The sequence below is a fragment of the Scyliorhinus canicula genome, chromosome 2 (genome assembly GCF_902713615.1).
Source record: "Scyliorhinus canicula chromosome 2, sScyCan1.1, whole genome shotgun sequence".
In the NCBI taxonomy this organism is placed as follows: Eukaryota; Metazoa; Chordata; class Chondrichthyes; order Carcharhiniformes; family Scyliorhinidae; genus Scyliorhinus; species Scyliorhinus canicula.
This window is the reverse complement of record NC_052147.1, coordinates 243,753,091-243,773,664: the sequence shown is the minus strand read 5'-3', so window position 1 is coordinate 243,773,664 and position 20,574 is coordinate 243,753,091. Positions and strand designations below refer to the sequence as shown.

The 20,574-nt window shown below is 46.6% G+C and overlaps 1 protein-coding gene across 1 annotated transcript in view; it reads right to left on the bottom strand.

Moving 5' to 3' along the window:
• thsd7ba (thrombospondin, type I, domain containing 7Ba) overlaps positions 1 to 20,139 on the bottom strand; it is a 1,373,128-nt gene extending 1,352,989 nt beyond the window's left edge. The window contains exons 1-2 of the mRNA XM_038789927.1: positions 20,099 to 20,139; positions 16,081 to 16,248 (exon numbers count right to left, since the gene is read on the bottom strand). The gene's annotated coding sequence lies outside the window, so the exon portion shown is untranslated. The remainder of the gene's footprint in view (positions 1 to 16,080; positions 16,249 to 20,098) is intronic.
• Positions 20,140 to 20,574: the final 435 nt, after the last annotated feature.

Here is a 20,574-nt window from a genome sequence, read left to right as displayed (position 1 = left end):
TTAGTAAACATTTTTCATAATAAACACAATCACACAAAACAATTAACCAAAGTTACGCAATAAAAGAACGAGACTAACAAGCAAAAGCACATATTAACCCCAAAAATCTAAACAAAACCTCTAAAAGCTGACGGTGACTAGCTCCTTAAAAAAGGAAGTGAATGGCTGCCATCTTAGGAAGAATCCTTCTACCAACTCTCTAATCTGTACTTGACCTTCTCCAAATATAAAAAGGATATGAGGTCGCCCATCTGAGCTGAGGCACTGGGCGGAGTAGGAGACCTTCACCAAAGCAGAACTCACCTCCAGGCTATTAATGAGGTGAAGGTGAGGATATCTGCCTTCACCCATATCTGAATCAGTGGTGAGGCTGATACCCCAAACATATATATCTCCAACATGGTGTTGAAGAAAGAGGCCCAAACGCTTGGGACAGGACTAGAGTATGATTGTGGTGAGTCAGCCTTCGAGAGCAGCGTTCATACTTGTCCTCCATCCCAGAGAAAAATCCACTCATCCTTACGTTGGAGAAATGCGCCCTGTGCAACACCTTAAATTGTATCAGACATAGCGGAGCACATGAGGACATGGAGTTGACCCTGTGAATGGGCCTCACTCCGTACCTCATCATCCAGAATGGGACGCAGCTCACCCTCCCATTTCGCCCTCACCTCACTCAATGGAGCTGACTCTGCTGAGAGGATATGGCCGTATATGCCCCAAATAGTCCCCCCACCAGACCCAGCCAAAGACAAAATCCTCCTCAACAGGGAAGAGGGTGACACCAAGGGAAAGGCGGGAAAAGCCTGCGTGAAAATTCGGGAATCTGAAAGTATCGAAAAGAGTGGATCGAGGCAGTTGGAATTTCTTCGCCAGCTCCTTAAAACTGGCAACCCCCAAATCCCTCCACAAACAGGTCATACCTGAACTCCTTCCAGATTCTCAGAGTGGACACCACCACTGGATTCAGGAAAAATCTTACCAGAGTCAAAGGCAACAATGCAGTTACTGTGGCACCAAGGCTTGAAACCATGCAGGAGCTTGCTTCCATTTGTTCCCATATGGAACCAGGATCACTGAACCACAACCATCTTCTGAATATTGGCTGCCCAATAGTAACACAATAAATTGGGTAGAGCTAAGCCCCCAGACGGCCTGTCTCTTAGGAGCAAAGCCCCCTGGATTCTTGGAGTCTTACCCACCCAAATAAAGGAGAACATTAATTTATTGATTTTGACTCAAAAAAGACTTGCATAGAAAATGGGGAATAGAATAGCATTCACAGTGCAGAAGGAGGCCATTCAGCCCATTGCGTCTGCACCAGCCCTTAGAAAGAGCACCCGACTTAAGCCCATGCCTCCACCCTATCCCCATAACTCAGTAACCCCACCCAAACTTTTGGACACTGAGGGGCAATTTAGCATGGCCAATCCAATGAACCTGTACATCTTTGTCGTAGTCTGAACCCTGCCTGCCAAGGACAGGGGGCGGTTATCCCACCTCTGTAAGTCTGACTTGATGCCATCAACCAGGTTAGTGTAATTTAATTTATGAAGCGAGGCCCATTGTGGGCCACCAGAAATAATGAAATCTAGTCTTGGCAAGGCAAAAAGACAGCATCTCCAGTTGGGCTCTTCTCCCTCGGGAGTTGACCGGGAAGCATTCATTTTTGTCCATGTTCAACTTGTACCCAGAGAAAGAGCCAAAACTCCCAAGTAATTTCATTACCTTGACAATAGAGGGAACTGGGTCTGTAATATAGAGGAAAAGGTCATCCGCGTAAAGGGACACTCGATGCTCCACCCCTCCCTAGTTTATCCCCTTTACTTAACAGAGGCCCTCAGCACTAGCAAGCGGTCCTATTGCCAAAGTAAACAGGAGCGGAGACAGTGGGCACATCTGTCTCATGCCCCTATTCAACGGTAAGTAACCAGATTTCAGAGTATTTGTATGAACACTAGCCATGGGGCCCTCTACATTAGCTGGTTTAGCTCAGTTGACTGGATAGCTAGTTTGTGATGCCGAGCAAGGCCAGCAATGCGGGTTCAATTCCTGTACTGGCTGAGGTTATTCATAAAGGCTCCGCCTTCTCAACCTTGCCCCTCACCTGATGTGTAGTGATCCTTGGGTAAATCTCAGCTCCTCCCCCTCAAAAGGGGAAAGCAGCCAATCATCATCTGGGAGTATGGCAACTTTACTTACAGTAGGCCAAATCCAGGTGATAAACGTGAGCCTAAATCTGAACCTCCCATGAATGTCAAACCGATATTCCCACTCAATTCTATCAAATGCCTTTTTGGCATTGAGGGAAACAATCACCTCCGGTTCGGGCAGGAAGGGAAAAGGGCAAAGTTCAGCAGACGACGCATATTGGCCGACAATTGCCAGGCTGCAGTTTCAGCGCCAGCACTTCGGCAAGTGACTTAACATCCGCATATTGATACGACCCACAGTCTGTTGGGTCGTTGTTTTTCTTAAAATCAAGGACATAAAGGCCTATGTGAGGGAAAGGGCAACAAACCCCAGGATAAGGAATAATGAAACATATCTAGAAGGAAATATACCAATTGCTCTGCATATTTCTTCTAAAATTCAATGGGGAAGCCATCCAGTCTGCATCAACCCAATGATTTCATAATTTCCCATGGGTCCAACGGGGATTCCAACTCCTCGCTCCAGCTGGGATGGATAAGCAGTCTGAAATGTCAGTCATGACCAATCTCTCAGCCAGAGGCTCCCATCTATAGAGACCCCAATGGAATGATTCAAAAGCTGCATTAACCTGAGATGGGGCAGAAACCAGGCTGACTCTTGAGTTCTGTACCTGTGCAATCTCCCAGGAAGCTGCCTGTTGTTTCAGCTGGTGAGCTAAGCGACAACTGGCCTTCGTCCCATATTGATTAAACATACCCTCGAGCATTGCAGGTGCCTCACCGCTCTGTTTGTTGACTCAATGAAGAGTGCAGGAGAGCATGTCAAAAGCAACACTCGGCATTCCTAAAAATGAAGTGTCAGCCTGGTGAAGCAACAACACACGACTATATGAGTGTCAAACAGCATAAACAGCAAGTAGTAGACAGAGTTAAGCAATTCCACAATGAACGTATCAGGTCCAAGCTCTGCAGTCCTGCCACATCCAGCCGTGAATGGTGGTGGACAATTAAACAACTCACTGGAGAGGTTTCACAAATATCCCCATCCTCAATGATGCAGAGGTCCAGCATATATGTGCAAAAGACAAGGCTGAGGCATTCGCAACAATCTTCAGCCAGAAGTGCCGAGTGGATGATCCATCTCGGTCTCCTCCGGAGATCCCCAGCATCACAGATGTCAGTCTTCAGCCAATACGATTCACTCACGTGATATCAAGAAATGACTGAAGGCACTGGATACTGCAAAGGCTATGGACCCTGACAATATTCCGGCAATAGTACTGAAAGACTTGTGCTTCAGAACTTGCCGTACCTCTAGCCAAGCTGTTCCAGTACAGCTACATCACTGGCATTTACCCGACAATATGGAAAATTGCCCAGGTGTGACCTGTACACAAGAAACAGGATATATCCAACCCAGCAAATTACCATCCAATCAGTCTATTTTCAATCGTCAGCAAAGTGATGGAAGGAGTCATCAACAGTGCAATCAAGCGGCACTTACTCAACAATAATCTGCTCACGGACGCTCAGTTTGGGCTACTGACCTCATTACAGCCCTGGTTCAAACATGGACAAAAGAACTGAATGCCAGAGGGGAGGTGAGAGTGACTGCCCTTGACATCAAGGCAACATTTGACTGAGTGTGGCATCGAGGAGTCCTGGCAAAACAAGAGTCAATGGGATTCGGGGGGAAACTTTCTGTTGTTGGAGTCAGACCTGGCACAAAGGAAGATGGCTGTGATGGTTGGAGGTCAATCATCTCAGCTCCAGGACATCACTGCAGAATTTCCTCAGGGTAGTGTCCTAGGCCCAACCATCTTCAGCTGCATCATCAATGACCACCCTTCTATCATAAGGCCAGACAGAAGTGGGGATGTTCACAGATCGCTGCACATTGTTCAGCACCATTTGCAACTCCTCCGATAATGAAGCAATCAATGTCCAAATGCAGCAAGACCTGGGCAATATCCAGGTTTGGGCTGACAAGTAGCAAGTTACATTTGCCAAACACAAGTGCCAGGCAATGACCATCTCCTACAAGAGAGGATCTAACCGTCACCCCTTGACATTCAATGGCATTACCATTGCTGAATCCCACACAATCAACATCATTCATCAGAAACGTAACTAGACTAGCCATATTAATACTATGGCTACCAAGGCAGGTCTTAGGCTAGGAATCTTTTGGCGAGTAACTCACCTCCTGACCTCCTAATGCCTGGCTACCATTTACAAAGCACAAGTCAGGAGTGTCATGGAATATTCTCCACTTGACTGGATGAGTGCAGCTCCAACAGCATTCAAGAAGCTCAACACCATCCAGGACAAAGGAGCCCACTTGATTGGCACCCGTTCCACAAACATTCATTCCCTCCACCACTGACAAACAATGGCCACCGTGTGTACCGTCTACAAGATACATTGCAGGGACTCACCAAGGTTCCTAAAACAGCATATTCCAAACCCACAACCACTACCATCTAGAAGGAAGAGCAGCAGATGCCTAAGAACCCCACCACCTGGAGATTCCTTTCCAACTCATTCACCACCCTGACATGCAGATATATTTCTGTTCCTTCACTGTTGCTAGGTCAAGATCCTGGAACTCCCTCCTTAACAGCACTGTGGGTGCACCTACACCTCAGCGACTACAGTACTCCAAGAAGGCAACTCACCACCACCCTCTGAAAGGACTAGGGATGGACAATAAATGGACATGCATTCACAAAATTTATTGTCTGCTAATAATGGTGTGTCCAACCTCCATGACGGACACTGAGAGGGACCTGACTAGTGGCAAATCAACAAAGTGTGGGGCATGGTCGGAAATCACAATCACTGAGTAACCAACCACCACCACAGAAGGGAGGAGAGACCTACCCACCATAAAAAAATTGATTCATGAGTACACCTTATGCACATGTGAGAAAAATTAGATCTTTATCACCTGGGTTCAAAAAGTGTCAAGTATCCTCCCACCCCACCCCCATCCCAATCTGTTCCATGAAAAATAACAAAGCTTTGGCCACCCATGATGAAGTCTGAGATTTGGGCTAGGGTTCAGAATACAACTTAAGTCCCCATCTAAAATAATCTGATGCAAATCCAAATTGGAGAGGGAGGCCAGCAGACCATTAGTAAAATTCATATCATCCCAGTTTGGAGCATAGATATTAACTCGAATCACTGGAGTGCCAGCCAGAGAGCCACAAACAATAACGCGCCTGTCATTGGGGTTCGGCCAAGATCTTAGCAGCAGAAAATGGAACCCTGTCATTAATTAGTATTGCCCCATCCTGAGCCCTCCCATCGAAGCCTGAATGAAAGACTTGTCCCACCCACCCCTTCCGCAGCCTTGTCTGGTCTCTGACCCACAAATCAGTCTCTTGCAAAAACACCACTTCAGGATTTATACTCTCTGGGCCATTCAATCCCCTGACATTCAAGGTGACCAAATGAATTCGGGGGCCTTCCCCCCTTCAATCCGGAGTCAGCCATTTCCGCCAAGAGAGATTGTCTAACAGATAAATAACAGATACAGAAACCAGGCCCACCCAAGATGGCCACAAAACGAAAGCAAAGAAAAATCTCCAGATACAATCAGCAAACTTACCCCAATCCCCTCCTCCACTACCATACAAATAGAAGCAAGGTGAACACAGACAACTAAAATCTACTTCTAACAAATCTAAAACTAAATAAAACAAGAACTCTCAGGTCATTATCTAAAATACTACTATAATGAGCTGCAGTCCCTTCAACACACTGTCCCCATTTGCAACTTAGGTTATCAGGGAGGCTCCCAACTAGAGTGAAGAAAATGGTTACAAAAAATGCTAAAACCTCATAAACCATTGTGCTCCAACAAGGAGCTATATATTTCCAATACAATCAGAACAAAACCCCACAGAAAATTAAACCCCACATCTAAGCCCAGACTGTAAAAATTTAACCCAACAAGAACAGGAAAATGCAAAAATTAAATGGAACCCAACAATTCAACATGTCCGCCCCCAACACCCACAAAACTCCATCACACCGTGTTCCTTCACAAAGAATTCCGGCTCTCCCGGCACATCAAATAGCCTTTTCCCTCGAAAGTCACTCTAAGCAGCGCCGGTCACACCACACCAAAGCGGACTCCACGTTTGTACAGGGTGGCCTTTGCTTGTTGAATGCAACCCTCTTCCTCATCAGTTCCGCTCCTACATCTTTCACCTGATGGTGTGGCTTTCCCATATGGAGTCATGATGCTCACTCACCCATCTCAGAACCCTCGATTTCTCTTTGAAGCTATGGAACTTCACTATTACCGCAAACGGTGGATCCTCAAGTCAAAGATCTCTCTGCCCGAGTGTACATGGGGCTTAGTTGAACTCAGGAGAAGACGTGAATCCACCCTCCCCACCATCTTCCCGAGCATCTTTGCATAATACTTCGTAGGCAATCGGGCATTCCATCCCCTCTGGCAGCCCCACAATTAGAACGTTTTGCCTCCTGGACCAATTTTCTAAATCATTTACCTTAGCCTTCAGAGATTTATTTGCTTCAGCCACCAGAGACATCTCTGCTCCCAGTGAGACAATCTGATCACTATGTCTCGAAAGGACAATTTCCATGTCTTTTATTGTGGTCCATGGGTTTTCACGGTTTTGTTCGTCTTCTCCAGAGCCACTCGAAATTCATTGATTTCCAGAGGTCCTCCGACACAGCCCGCCAATGTTTATCAAATTCTTTTGTCAAGGTAGCCAAAAGTGCCTCGACCATTAATGGAGTGGCTGGAGCCCCAGAGGCTGCCTCCGCCATTTTATCTGCCGATGAGCTCTGAGAGGATCCGATTCCGTCGCCAAACCTCTCCTATTGGCCTTTTTTCCCTGACATTTCTCAGCATTTCTCCACTAGAGGAGCCTTATCCCATTGATTATGTGGGTTTTCAAAAGAAAATGCCCTCGAAACTAAGAGAAACGGGCAAGAAATGCAGTACTCTAGCGGAAGCCACCTCGTGCCTGCTTTCCCCCTACATAACGCCACTGGAAGTCCCTCATCAGATACTATTATTGAGAATGTAAATTGACCAGCAACATTTGTCTGCTTCCTACCATCATGAATAATGTCTCCAAGAAATCTGACCAATTGCAATTGTGATAGTTAGAGGGCTGGATAACTAGCTGTTTAATTTTGCTTAAACCACTGGCTTATTTCTGAGCATACGTAGAGGGTGATCAGAAGATGAAAATTAGCCTCAATATATTTTGGGAGGAAGATGGAATTGAGACTCATGGTGAGAAAAGAAGTTGGTTGGTATGGTCATTGGAAACACAAAGACTTATTGGTTCTATTAGTCTTTCTTTGTTCTTAAAATTTATCATGTTATATACACAAGACTCACTTTTCGTGCAACTTTATCAGATGTAAGTGCCACTTTATCAGATATCTATTTCTACAATTATCTGTTAAAGTTGACCCTTTTTAAGAGCATCTAAAGGCAAGGGGGGACAATGGTGTGGTGGTAAGACTCGTAATCAAGTGGTCTAGTCTAATGGTCTGGTGTGACGATTGGAAGATGTTAGGAAAATTGGATTATAAATGTAACGGGCAATTTAAGAGATAAAAGCCTGGGGTTAGAATGTGCTTGTTTCAAAATAATTCTGTTCTGCAGTGATCATGGTTTTAAAAAGATACTTCGAGGGAGTATCAGGTAACATTGATAAAGGAATGTGTTTTTCAGGCAAGGGTAATTGTCATGTTTGAGTACTTTTAATAAATGGGTGTTTATAAATGGGTGTGTATATAAATATCTGTAGTGAGAGTACCTTTAAGAAATGGGTGTTTACTACTGCAGTGATGCCAGAGAGTGGGTGGAGCTGGGCTGTCTGTCAGCTTTTTACTTTCGTTTTTCAGCAGGGTGTGTTTTAATTTCGTTTTCAGTGTTGGAGCTGAAACCAGACAGAGCGGGTACACTGTTGATCTCGCTGCCATGAAAAGACTATCTCTTGATCATTTGGTGAATTCAGAATTATAAATGTTCTCAGTAGTCAATGTAAACCTAATGTGCTTCTGTTGAAAGGTATTTCTTCTGTCTTCTGGATGTTGTTTGGGAAGTTATTAAGGATTACTTAGTGTTGTATTCTTCGGGGGTTGTATTTGAATTGATGGTTACTAAGATGTTCACTGTATGTTTTAAAAAGGCTAACTTGAATTCATAGAATAAACATTGTTTTGCTTTTAAAAAATACTTTTTCATTTCTGCTGTACCACACCTGTAGAGTGGGTTGTGTGCTCCCCATACCACAATCTATTAAAAGTTGTGGGTCAGGGGAACTCCATGATACACTTTGGGGTTTTCTATACCCTGGCCCATAACATAATGTATTGTGGTTTGACTGGGGATGTTCCTGGGGAGTTAATGTGCTTTTGCAGCCTGCAGAGATTTTTTTTTAAATTGCTTGGGGAGATGAGGTCATTTCTGGGTGGAGCTCAGAAAGGCAGACGGACAATGAGTTTCGAGAAACTTTGATCTGCCTAGCTCTGAGTCCACAACTCTTTCCAAGGAGGATACTTTAAAAAAAAATATTTTAAAGCAGAGCAATCTTGTCTGAAGACAAAAGAGAGACTAAAACAATTGAATTGAAGCAGCTATTTGAAGATATTCAGCCAGAGTTTTAAGGGGTTCCAACTGGAGCCATGTCTGTTTTATAAGGCAAGTATTACTCAATGTCCTGCTAATTTTAAACTGGCTGAAGAGCTGTATGCTTCTTTTCTTGTTGTTTAATGGGAATTGTATAGTTGTGTTCAGGGGTAATTGTATGCTGTTCTTTTCAGGTGTGAAGTTAGAGAGTTTAATATTGTATTCATCATAAAGTTTTGGTTTAGAAATAGCAACCACTTATTTTTTAATGATGTGAAGATGCCGGTGTTGGACTGGGGTGAGCACAGTAAGACTTACAACACTAGATTAAAGTCCAACATGTTTGTTTCAAACACTAGCTTTCGGAGCACTGCTCCTTCCTCAGGTGAATGAAGAGGTTTGTTCCAGAAACATATATACATGCCTTATTTTTTCATGCATCACTCCTAGAGTGAATCATTCTTTCTGCACAGTCTTAAAATAAATGAAGATATTGGGGTTTCAACACAGTATCCTAGCCACTATTGGGGTCTGGTCTGGGATCATACTACTGGGGACAGGAGTTCAAAACCCACCATGGCTGTTGGCGGAATTAAAGTTTAGCATGGCCAAGCCACGTCTGCACATCTTTGGACTGTGGGAGGAAATCTGAGCACCCAGAGGAAACCCACGCAGACACGGGGAGAACGCTCAAACTCCACACAGACAGTGCCATGAGGTCGGAATCTATCCCGGGTCTCTGGCGCTGTAAGGTAGCAGCGCTAAGCACTGTGCCACCGTTGCTGAGCATGAAAGTTCCATAACTTCCATAGGGGCCATGGGCAGTGGGTGCGGTACCATAGCTTGGTATGGGGAACATGGGGGCTGTGTGTGTGTGGAGGAGCATAGCTTAGCGTAGGGAACATGAAGGGCCTCCGGGGGTGGGTGGGGACATGAGGTGACATGGATTGGGCATGAGGACCGTATGGGTGACGAGGGTCAGAGGGCCATTCTGTTTTTATTTTAACTGGGACAAAGTCGCACAGCACAGAGCCAAACCTTTTAAACAGCAACCTTGGCATCCGGCAGCTGCTATGACTCTCTCCTGGGTCTGCTGGCCTTACCTCAGTCCCTACCCACCACACAGCAATAAAAATCTCACCTTTGGGGGAACTTTCTCCCAAGGCGGGTGGGCCAAGTTGAGAATTTTCCTGACTCCTCGTACTCACCTTGGTGGTGCATATCCAGCCAATTAACGCTATTACAAATGCTGCCTAACCTATTGTATGTTTCCAATATATTGTATTCTTATTTCTGATTTTCAGTATCTGTCATATTTTGTTCTTATTTGAGACATGGGGCGGGATTCTCCAACCCCCTGCCAGGTCGGAGAATCGCCGGGGGCCGGCATGAATCCCGCCCCCACCGTCTCCCGAAGTCTCCGGCAGCAGAGATTCGGCAGGGGCGGGAATCGTGCCGCATCTGTTGGCGCCCCCCACCCCCTCCCGGCGATTCTCCGGCCCGCAATGGGCCGAAGTCCCGCCTCTGTCATGCCAGTCCCGCCGACGTGAAGCAAACTGGCGGGACCAGGCGGCTCAGGGGGGCCCGGGGTCCTGAGGGGGGCACGGGGCGATCTCGCCCCAGGGGGTGGCCCCGCGGTGGCCTGGCCCACGATCGGGGCCCATCGATCGTCGGGCGGGCCTGTGCCGTGAGGGCACTCTTTTCCTTCCACCTTCGCCATAGTTTTCACGATGGTGGAGGCAGAAGTGACCCCCTCCCCTGCACATGCGCGAGGATGACGTCAGCAGCCGCTGACGCTCCAGCGCATGCGCAGACTTCCACCGGCCGGCGAAGTACTTTCGGCCCCGACTGGCTTGGCGCCAAAGGCCGTTCCCGCCGGCCGGCGGGGTGCCAACCACTCCGGCGTGGGCCTAGCCCCTCAAGGTTAGGGCTTAGCCCCTAAAGTTGCGGAGACTTCCGCACCTTTGGGGCGGCCCGACGCCAAAGAGGTTCACGCCACTCCATCCTGCAGGACCCCCCACCCCACCGGGTAGGGGAGAATCCTGCCCTAGGTGTTAATGTTTCTTTGACAGGTTTAAATGTTATCCCACAGAATGGCAATTGAGGCCTTGAGACTGTTCTGTGTTGCAATTTCATAATGCACATTTGTTTTTACATTAATCATTCACTAGAAAGCATATGTTTGAAAGGTACTTTATATTATAAGCAACAATTCCACAGTCATCCTCCAAAAATGAGATAGAATAGGAACTGAGCGTTGAATAATTTAATCTTCAGAATGCTCAATCCTCATGAAAGACAATGTCCTTCCTTTATCTTAGGCAGTAAATATAGTTAATATGCTGAAGCTGCAATGCACTGCCAACATCGCAGCTATTTAAAAGTGACATGAATTATCTCATCATTTGTGACTACAATTGAGACACACTGGTTGGGTATTAACGCCACACAGAATGAAGCAATTTCATTTTGAAAAAGGTGAGTGAGCTGCTCAAATACCTTTGAAGGAAGCCTCAAAGTTATCGATATGAGTTGTTTTCTCAGGCCTGTTTCCTCAGGCCTTTGAATAGCAACAGGAACTATTTTCCCCTCTGGTCAATCATGTTGCCTTTTGAAACTTGCTACAGAATAAGCCTGTGAATGCCTATTCTACTTCACACTGTTATCGGACTCTGTAATGAAATAGAAGACTTAATCATATTAACTTTAAACGCATTCTTTAGAGCCCTACTATATGTCAATAAAAACATATTAGATTTGAATGTAGCTATACATTATTTCAACACAACCAAAAGTACTTTCCTTCGTACATTGTGACAGCTGACTAAGTTCAAGAACCATTTCAACAAGAAATTAATCATAAAAGTTCTACAGCAGACTTCCCTGTAATCCTGCTAAACTAGTAAACCTGCAGAATAAATGACAATCAGTGGGCTGGATTCTCCCAAAATGGGGCAATGTCCCCACGCCGGCGTTAAAACGCTGGCATTGCAATCCAGAGTTTCCTGAAAAAAATAGCAGCCCATTAATTTACCTTCAGGGAGCTAGCAGGGACCCATCGTAATTCACGCAGCTTTGGCTGTGGATACAGGCCCCCGCATGTCCGGTTCCGAGTCCGCGCATGCGCATGGTGGCGGCCTCCAGCGGCCGCGCCGAGCGCCATGGCGGACTCGGACCGCGGACTCACACAAAGCCCGATCTCTCCCCCAGCCGCCCATAAGGCCCCCCCACCAGGGCGGCCATGGACTGGGTCCCCAGCCACCATGCGAGAGTCCCGACCGGCCAGACCATATTAGTTCCACGCCGTCGAGAAATCGGCTGGTCGGGAGCGAAGGTTCACTGGGCAGGCCTCTGGCAATGGCACCCCAGCCGCATGGCATAATTCGCGAATGCAGATATTCGAGGCCCGGAGAATCACCAGAGCGGGCCTCAGGCCTGATTCTGTTTGTAAGTTTGATTCTCCTCCCCCGCGCCAAACACGATTTCGACGCAGGGCCGAGGAAAATCCAGCTCAGTGTATTTTGTACTTATACGGACTACATGCTAATTATTCAGTTTTTAATCACAGTCATGGTAAGTTGATCTTTTCATATCCAAGCAAGCCGTGTTTATCTTGATTAGAATCAAACATTCAGAGAAATTTCAGCACAGAGGACCATTCACTCCATTCAGTCCTGTGCCTGTACTGGTTCCACATTCGAGTTATCGGGCAAGATTTACCGGCCGTGTCCCACCGCCAGGAGATCCCACAAGATCCGTGCCCGTATGAGGTGGGGCGCGTGGAGGGGCTGCTCGAAGACCCTCCAACAAGTGAGTTGTGGCTTTGGGGGAGTCCGGATGTCGAGAGATTGGGCGCCATTTAAAACTGGTGCCCCAGTCTCTTCCTGCATGTTCGCCAGTGCAGGAAATGCGACTGAGTATGGCCACGACAGGACATTTCTCACTGATGCCCCCGCCAATAAAACAGAGTGGTGTTAGATAGCGGGGTCATTACCAGCGCTGCAAGCACCAGGAACGACTCCCCTAATACCACCCAGAACGGACTGTGTTTTCCATTAGGTTGCGTCCATCCACTCAAATCCCTTTCGGTTATGTGAAGTTGTAGTGTACATACTGTCACATAGTGTTGCTGATGGGTTGTTGACATTTACACTTAATAATAAGATAACAACACAAAATGCTGTACATTATCTTTGTCTTTCCTTTAATCTATTGAGGATATCATCACGGGATATATGCAATTAAAATATCGCAACACAAATTCCAGTCTGGGAAGAAATCCTGCCAAGTATATAAAATTATATGGCTCACAGGTTTGTGCTTTGAATATAAACCAATCATAAACAGGATTCAGGTTTTCCAAGATCTGGTTCACCTATTATAAAGGAAACTACAACCATCTACAATGAATTACTTTGTATATGCATGCAATACTACAGAACAAGCCTCTGGCTTCCTACAGTCACAATGTGTTTACAGTGTGGAATTACCACTCAATAGCCTCACTAGGGAAACAAGTCTCATAACAATCAATACTGGAGATGCCAGACTGAAAGCATTGACCTATCCCAACTGCAGGAAATGCAACATTAAATATTCTTCTATGAACATCACACAGGGTCAAATGGCAACACACCCATTAATGATGTCATATGGAAGATATCAAAAGGTTTTTGGATGCTCCACTAATTCAGCCTTCATTTTCTGCATCCCCGTCAGACTTTAGAGGTGTCAGTTTGTCTCTGTTCTTCAACTGCACCTGGCATATCAAACTACAGTGCCTAAGTCAACCATGACAACCGGGGCTGACTGGACACTAATTATCTCGTATACATTGCCTTCTACTTAGCATAAAAATGGCATATTTGGTGCTTTTGTGCTTTAGTAATATATCCCATGCTGCTAAGCACATTAACCCCATCCCCGAACACAACAATGTTGTAAACCGAGAGACAAGCTTTAAACAAAAATGAATAGGGTGAATATTTGAGTTTCTACAAGTTGCAGCTTTGGTTTCACAGAGCACAAATTGAGGCATTCACAAAGCTCAAGCTCTGATAGTGATCATGCTGGCTGGTTTCATCCTCAAACCACCAGGGAACGCAGACACAATCACAGTTTCCAATACATCCCAAGGAAAAATAGATACAGACTCACCACAGAGACTCTCTCAGTGAAAGACCAAACAAGCCTTTGCAACAAAATCCACTGGGGAAACATGGGGGATAGAAATTGACAGGCCCGAAAATAGGCACATGTATCCCAAAATATAGTTAACCCATGCACGTAACTTGTCGTGCAGATTCTGTGCTGCTTGATAATTGAAATGGTTGTAGCTTATAGTCCAGTGTTAAACGGAGAGTTGCTGCAAGTCTCACGGGCCCATGTTCATGCAAAATTGGCATCACTTAAACCCAACCTGCGTGTCTTTAAGGGGAGATGGATTCTGACTGTAACGGGTGTTAGAAGTGGCTGGGGAAGGGATTCTGACCTGCAAAGCTACACGAATGACATAACAGGGTTGAGAGGGAGCTGCAAGACACTCGGGCACAGCACTGGAGACCTTCAGACGGAAGAAGACAGAGAGAGACGACTTCTAACCAAAGCGGACCAGGAAGCCCTCCAGACAATCCTCGAGAAGGCAATGCGAGATGATAGCCATCGCAATCACTGTAATCAGTATAGAACCAACTACCAGAGTGCAGTGCCTTAATGAGTTTAAATAGAATCATAGAATTAGAATTTACAGTGCAGAAGAAGGCCATTCGGCCCTTCGAGTCTGCACCGGCCCTTGGAAAGCACACCCTACTTAAGCCCACACCTCCACCCCATCCCTGTAACCCAGCGAACCCACTTAGCCTTTTTAGACACTAAGGGCAATTTAGCATGGCCAAGGCCAAAGGTGATTCATTATCCGGGGTGAAGAACTTTGAAAGCTGCTCATCCTTAGCCCCAGGATTTCTCCGTCCCACCAGCCCCATTTTCCTGCGAGGGCGGCAGCGGGCCAATGGGATTTCCCATTGGGTGGCACCCCACACTGTCTGGAAACAGGCAGGTGGGGGTACACTGCCGGCAGGGCGGAGGATCTCACGGATGGAGAATCCCGATGAATGTTTTCCTCATTGCTGTGGCCGTGACTGAGGATGTAGCCAGTGCTGCGGCTGAAACCACTGAAGATCACAACCCTAATCCCCTTTCACATCTTCCACTTGCACCGCCCTCATCCCACAATCACTTCTGAAGTATTGTGAAGCGAATGTGCCTGAAATCAGCAAAACTGGAGCCTGGGATAGCATGCCAAGATACTGCACCAAACCACAGTAGTTACCCATCTCGATCTGTAGTTTCCCATGCAGTACATTCCCTATCTCAGTCGGTAAGCCTGCCACAAAAGTGCAAGGTCAGTAAACAATCCATTATTCTACAACAAGGAAGCAGATGAGATCTGAAATTATTCTTCCAGGCCGCACGTTGGAGGATTACATATTACTATTGGTAAAATTCCTTGTGTGTGGGATTTTGCATCTTGGCTAAGGAATCCTAAAGCAGGACAAAAAAGAAATAACTGATCAGATGAGGCAAACAGAACAAGGTGATAGATTTTTACCGAGAGCTCTGACAGCTGTTTTGTGTGTCGCTCTGCTTATTTTCAAATGGGTTCAACTCTTAAATTTCCTTTCCTTTAGAAACAGCATTTTTCTCTGTTCATACAGTTTTCCCTGGTTCATATTATTACGGTGTATTTTGACAGCACTGGAAATCAATACAAAGCAGAAAAATAACGGTGATTGAAGTCAAGAAAATCTTGGACTGATTGACTTTTCTGTAACAGCTGCCATTTGCTTTATAGACTAATGCTATCTGTAATATCAGGATATGTTGTATATCTTAGCTGTATGGATATTTTTCATCTGTTACTGTGTCTTCTAAAGGTTCTCTGTCCATCTTGTTTAGTGTTTTTATTGTTGTCATTTTGTTATGTTTTTGTTTGTCTCTTTTTGCTTTGTCTTTCCTGATTTTGCATTGTTTTGGGCAAGGTAGGTATGCAGCATCACCCATGACAATCCCTATCATTCCGCATACTGTTAGGCATTTGCATTGTTGTGCAAAAGATTTTGAGATGTACTCTTATTCGAAGGTTATCCAATATGTTGTGGTATAATTCTTGGCTTCTCATACCCAATGGTTGCGCTGTATGTGATGGGGTTATCAGAATTTATGTATTGCTGGTGCTAGATTCAGTTTGACCAGCAGATCGTGTCCTGAAGGCCTTGGATTTTCCCCATAAACACTTACCGTTGCTCCTTACTCTTCACTTAGGATTTCCTTTATCCTTTGATGATGCCAAATTGACAGGAGTAAAGCAGCTTGCTGCCTTTGTGGCTCCCATTAAATATGGTGGTTGATGTTCAGACAGTGCTCAGCTTCCTCCAGCATCAGTATTTTCTGTGGAGTATGACCTTCCTGGAAAGCAAGTAGGTGGTCACAGAAAGGAGCAAAGGAGAGTTTGTGGTAGCTACAGGCTGGAGCAGAAGTGGGCAAATGACCTGGAAAATCTGGATGGCAGGCAGATAAGGTCAGCAAACATCCAGGTGAGATAGTAGGTGTAAAATGCAGGTGGCACGCAGTTAGGCAAAACAGTCGACTGTAAATGAGAGATATAGGAGCCAGCTAAAGGGAAAGATAAGGGGCTTGATTCTCACATTCAGCAGCAGAGTGTCCACAGCGTCGGAAACGACATTGCATTTCACGACGACGTGAATGGGCTGCTGGGAGTACCGATTCTGGCACCTACAGGGAGCCAGCACGGCGCTGGAATGGTTCACGCCGCTCCAGCCTCCCATTCCGGCGCAAACTGTGCGCTGCGCCAACCCGCGCATGCACGGTGGCCTCCCTCAACGTGCCGGCCCGGATGCAACATGGCGCAGGAGTTCAGGGGTCAGCGCGTAAGAAAATAGGCCTGGGGAGCGAGAGGCCGGCCTGCCGATCGGTGGACCCTGATCGCGGGCCATGCCCTATCGGAAGCACCCCCCCCCCAACCCTGCGCGCAAAGTTCCCACCGGCTGCGACTGTGGACGCCACTGGAGGGATTCTGCCTTTTTAGAGCAGCCGCTCGGCCCATCTGGGTTGGAGAACTGGTGGCCCAGCCGCCAGCGACTAGCAGTGCGCCAAACGTGCCAACGGCGCCGATTCTCCGCCCCCTGGAGAATCGCATGCCGGCGGAGGGGCGGCGTGGCGTGGTTGCGGGGTTTCTCCGGCCCGGCGCGGGGCTGAGAGAATCCCGCCCAAGGAGTATTGAAATGACTAGTCCTATGAAGGTATTGGTGGTTGGAGAGCTGCAAACACCTACTTGAGACTCAGCATTTCTTCAACTGGCAAATTACAAGGAGAGTTACAGACATGTGGCTGGATTAGCAGAGGAAATCCAATTAGAGTGCCATTTACTGGCATTACAGGGAACATTTTCAGGTAATGAGCAACAACTACGTGTGGACATCTTACTATGACAATGTCAAAAAGAATGCCGGCACAGAATTTTTTCAATGTCGTGTGAAACCCATATTTCTACTTCATTAAATTGTGGATTGCTAGAGGTGCAGCGTTTAAACTTTGCATAAAACCTGGGGAGTAATGAAAGCAATCTTTGGCAAGTGCTAATGTAGAATCCGCTAAAGCAGCACACATGGATCAGCCAGGTAGAAAACAAAGATTCTATTTATTCACAATATAACACTCTCCATTCACCCAAGGGCCTCCTGCCAGACCTGTTTCCAGGCCAGGGTTTTTATACCAGAGAGCTGAGCTCTCAGTTAAGGGGGAAACCCAGCCCTCTCGTTACCGGGGGAACTCATATTCAAAGGAGATCACCTGAAATCTAATTGTCCTTATCTTATGTCCTCTCTGAGAGTTATGACAACAAGGTTGTCCCTCAATTAATAAATCACAAACAACTTGCAGGTGAAAGCTGTACTGACGGCCATTTTAATGTGGCTGATTTCCCAAACTGGCCATTCTTATTGCAACAGAATGGCTCTGTGATCTTGTCCCAAGTTCAAGCAGCATGTAAAAATATTCCTGTATTTTGGGACCAGTAAGTCTGATTCCTATTGTTTTAGATAAAGAAAATAAGATAATGCAGCAGGATTTCTCAGAGTTCACAAGGATGAGTAGATTTTGCAGAAAATGCATATTTGTGAGTTTTTATTTCTACTGTTCCCTAAATAAACATTGTTGTGTTCTGCACACTGAGATAACACGGGCTGCAACTGGATGCAGTAGTAATTTGAACCTGTCACACAGTTAGCACCGTTCTCTGTGAGTTCAACTCTTGCTAACCGAAGTGTGATCTCTCTATCTGACTGAACCAGACTAGCTCTTAGCCACGTGCTGTAAGCGTTATGTGATATATACACCGGACTCACTCTGTAGATGTTCCCAGTGGAAAGAGGTGGAGTGTGAGTGCCTCGTGCCTTTTATAGTGGGAAACCACCCCCAAGTGTTCTTCCTGCTGATTGGTTATGTCCTGTTCTCTGTGTTCATTAGCTGCCTGTCTGTATCTCATTATGTGCATGTCTGCATATCATGACAAACATGAGAATTTTTATTTTATCAACACATGCCTTGTGTACAGAGTATTTAGAAATCTGCTGTCCCATTTCCTAAACTTTTTCCCAGGGTAGAGGGGTCAATTACTAGGGGGCATAGGTTTAAGGTGCGAGGGGCAAGGTTTAGAGGAGATGTACGAGGTAAGTTTTTTACACAGAGGGTAGTGGATGCCTGGAACTTGCTGCCAGAGGAGGTGGTGGAAGCAGGGACGATAGTGACATTTAAGGTACATCTTGACAAATACATGAATAGGATGGGAATAGAGGGACACAGACCCAGGAAGTGTAGAAGATTTTAGTTTAGACGGGCAGCATGGTCGGCACGGGCTTGGAGGGCCAAAGGGCCTGTTCCTGTGCTGTATTTTCCTTTCTTCTTTTGTTCTTTGTAAACCAACAGCAGAATGTCACTTTTGGATCTCTGGATATGGGCTTTTTTTTGTCTTCATCTTAATATGAAAATGAGAAATGGTGATATCCCAGAAGTCCCGGGCACCCCAGAGTCAGATTTTGGCCGGGGGGGGGGGGGGGGGGGGAGAGAAATAAAGCAAAGATGAGCTGGAGAATCCCTCTTGGAAGTTCCCAGGTCGGCATTCGCACCACAATTGTCCCCTGAACAATTGCCCTGCTCGAGGAACCATCTGGCAAAGCAATTTAAATAGCTAACTTTGGATTGTGCTTCTATTGTTATTGGGTAACTAATAGTTACTCAGAAAAAGTTAGAAGAAAGAAAACGACTTTTAACTTCAGCATGCTATTTTAAAATACTTAGACTGATCCCCGCACGGGACTTTCCCACACTCCCGATACCACAGGGAACTCTCTAACCCCCAGTGACTAAGCACAACCAGCCCCCCCACCAGCACAGGACTCCCCACCCCTGAGACCCCCCCCTCCGACTGCATAGGATTCCCCATAGCACCTCAACCCACTTGTCCCCCGATCCGAACCTCCCTCGATCTGATACCTTCTGACTTGATCTGACCCCCCAACCAGACCCAACTAGATCCCCCCAACATGACATGACCCCCAACTTCCACAATGTCTGACTCCCTCTGTCTACCAATGTCCGTCACCCTGCCCCACCCTGGTATCTGCCCCCCCCCCCCATCGCAGCCTCAATGTCTGACTGCCCCCACTCACACTGTATCTGACCCACTCACCCGATGTATGACTCCCCAATGACAGATCAACTCTCAACCCCCTCTGACATCCCCCACGCCCGACCTTCCAGCCCCCACTCCTTCCTGTATCTGATCCCCTCCAACCCCAACAAAATCTGACTCCCCACCTCCCTCTGATGTCTGACACCCCACCTTCCCATCCCCTCTATGTTCAACCATGCCAGCCCCTCCGATGTCCCACCACCGTCCACCCCCTCTAATGATCCACCACTATCTAATTACCTCTAATTTCCAACCCTCCCCACCCCCTTCTATATCCCTCTGATGTCCGCTGCTACCTCCACCACTGCACTCCTTTCGATATCCCACCACCTTCCACCCCCTCCGGTGTTCCAACGCCATTCAATCACCTCAAACGTCCGACCCACCCCACCCCATCCAATGTCATAGTCCCTCCCCACACCCTCCGATATCTGAACCCCCTCCCCACCTTCCTCCGATGTCTGGCCTCCCTTCAATGTCCGACCCCCTCCGATGTCTAACCCCGCCTGTGCCAAAAGCCCCAACGCCCACATTCTATCCACTTACCTCAGACTCCTTGGTCTGTCATTTTAACAAGGGACTTTGGAACTTACTTGCCTTACGGCAGCGAGTAATAATTGTAATAATTATAATAATTGTAATAATTGTAATAATTTGGTGCAGCGAGTGATGTAATAAAGGGGCGCGTCTCCCATCGCTCCAATTCTTTTCGACCTCGGCACTGGGCCGCAGTGACACCTGTTCTGCCTGGATCTCACCCGGCCTGGGTCAGGAAGAACGGGTGAGACCGGCACAGTAGTAATTTGGTGCAGTGAAGTGGGCATGGAGTGCCACTCCATGTGGCTGATTGCCACACCGAGGAACCTATTGCCCATCATCCAGAGTTTATATTAACTTCAGTAACTCAGATCTATAATTAGTGTTTACATTTTCATAGAAAATATGTACTTCAGCTCTGTGCAGGAAGTAGCTTTTCAAGCTCATTCCCAGAAAATAAATTCTGCGCCGACTTTCCAGCAAAC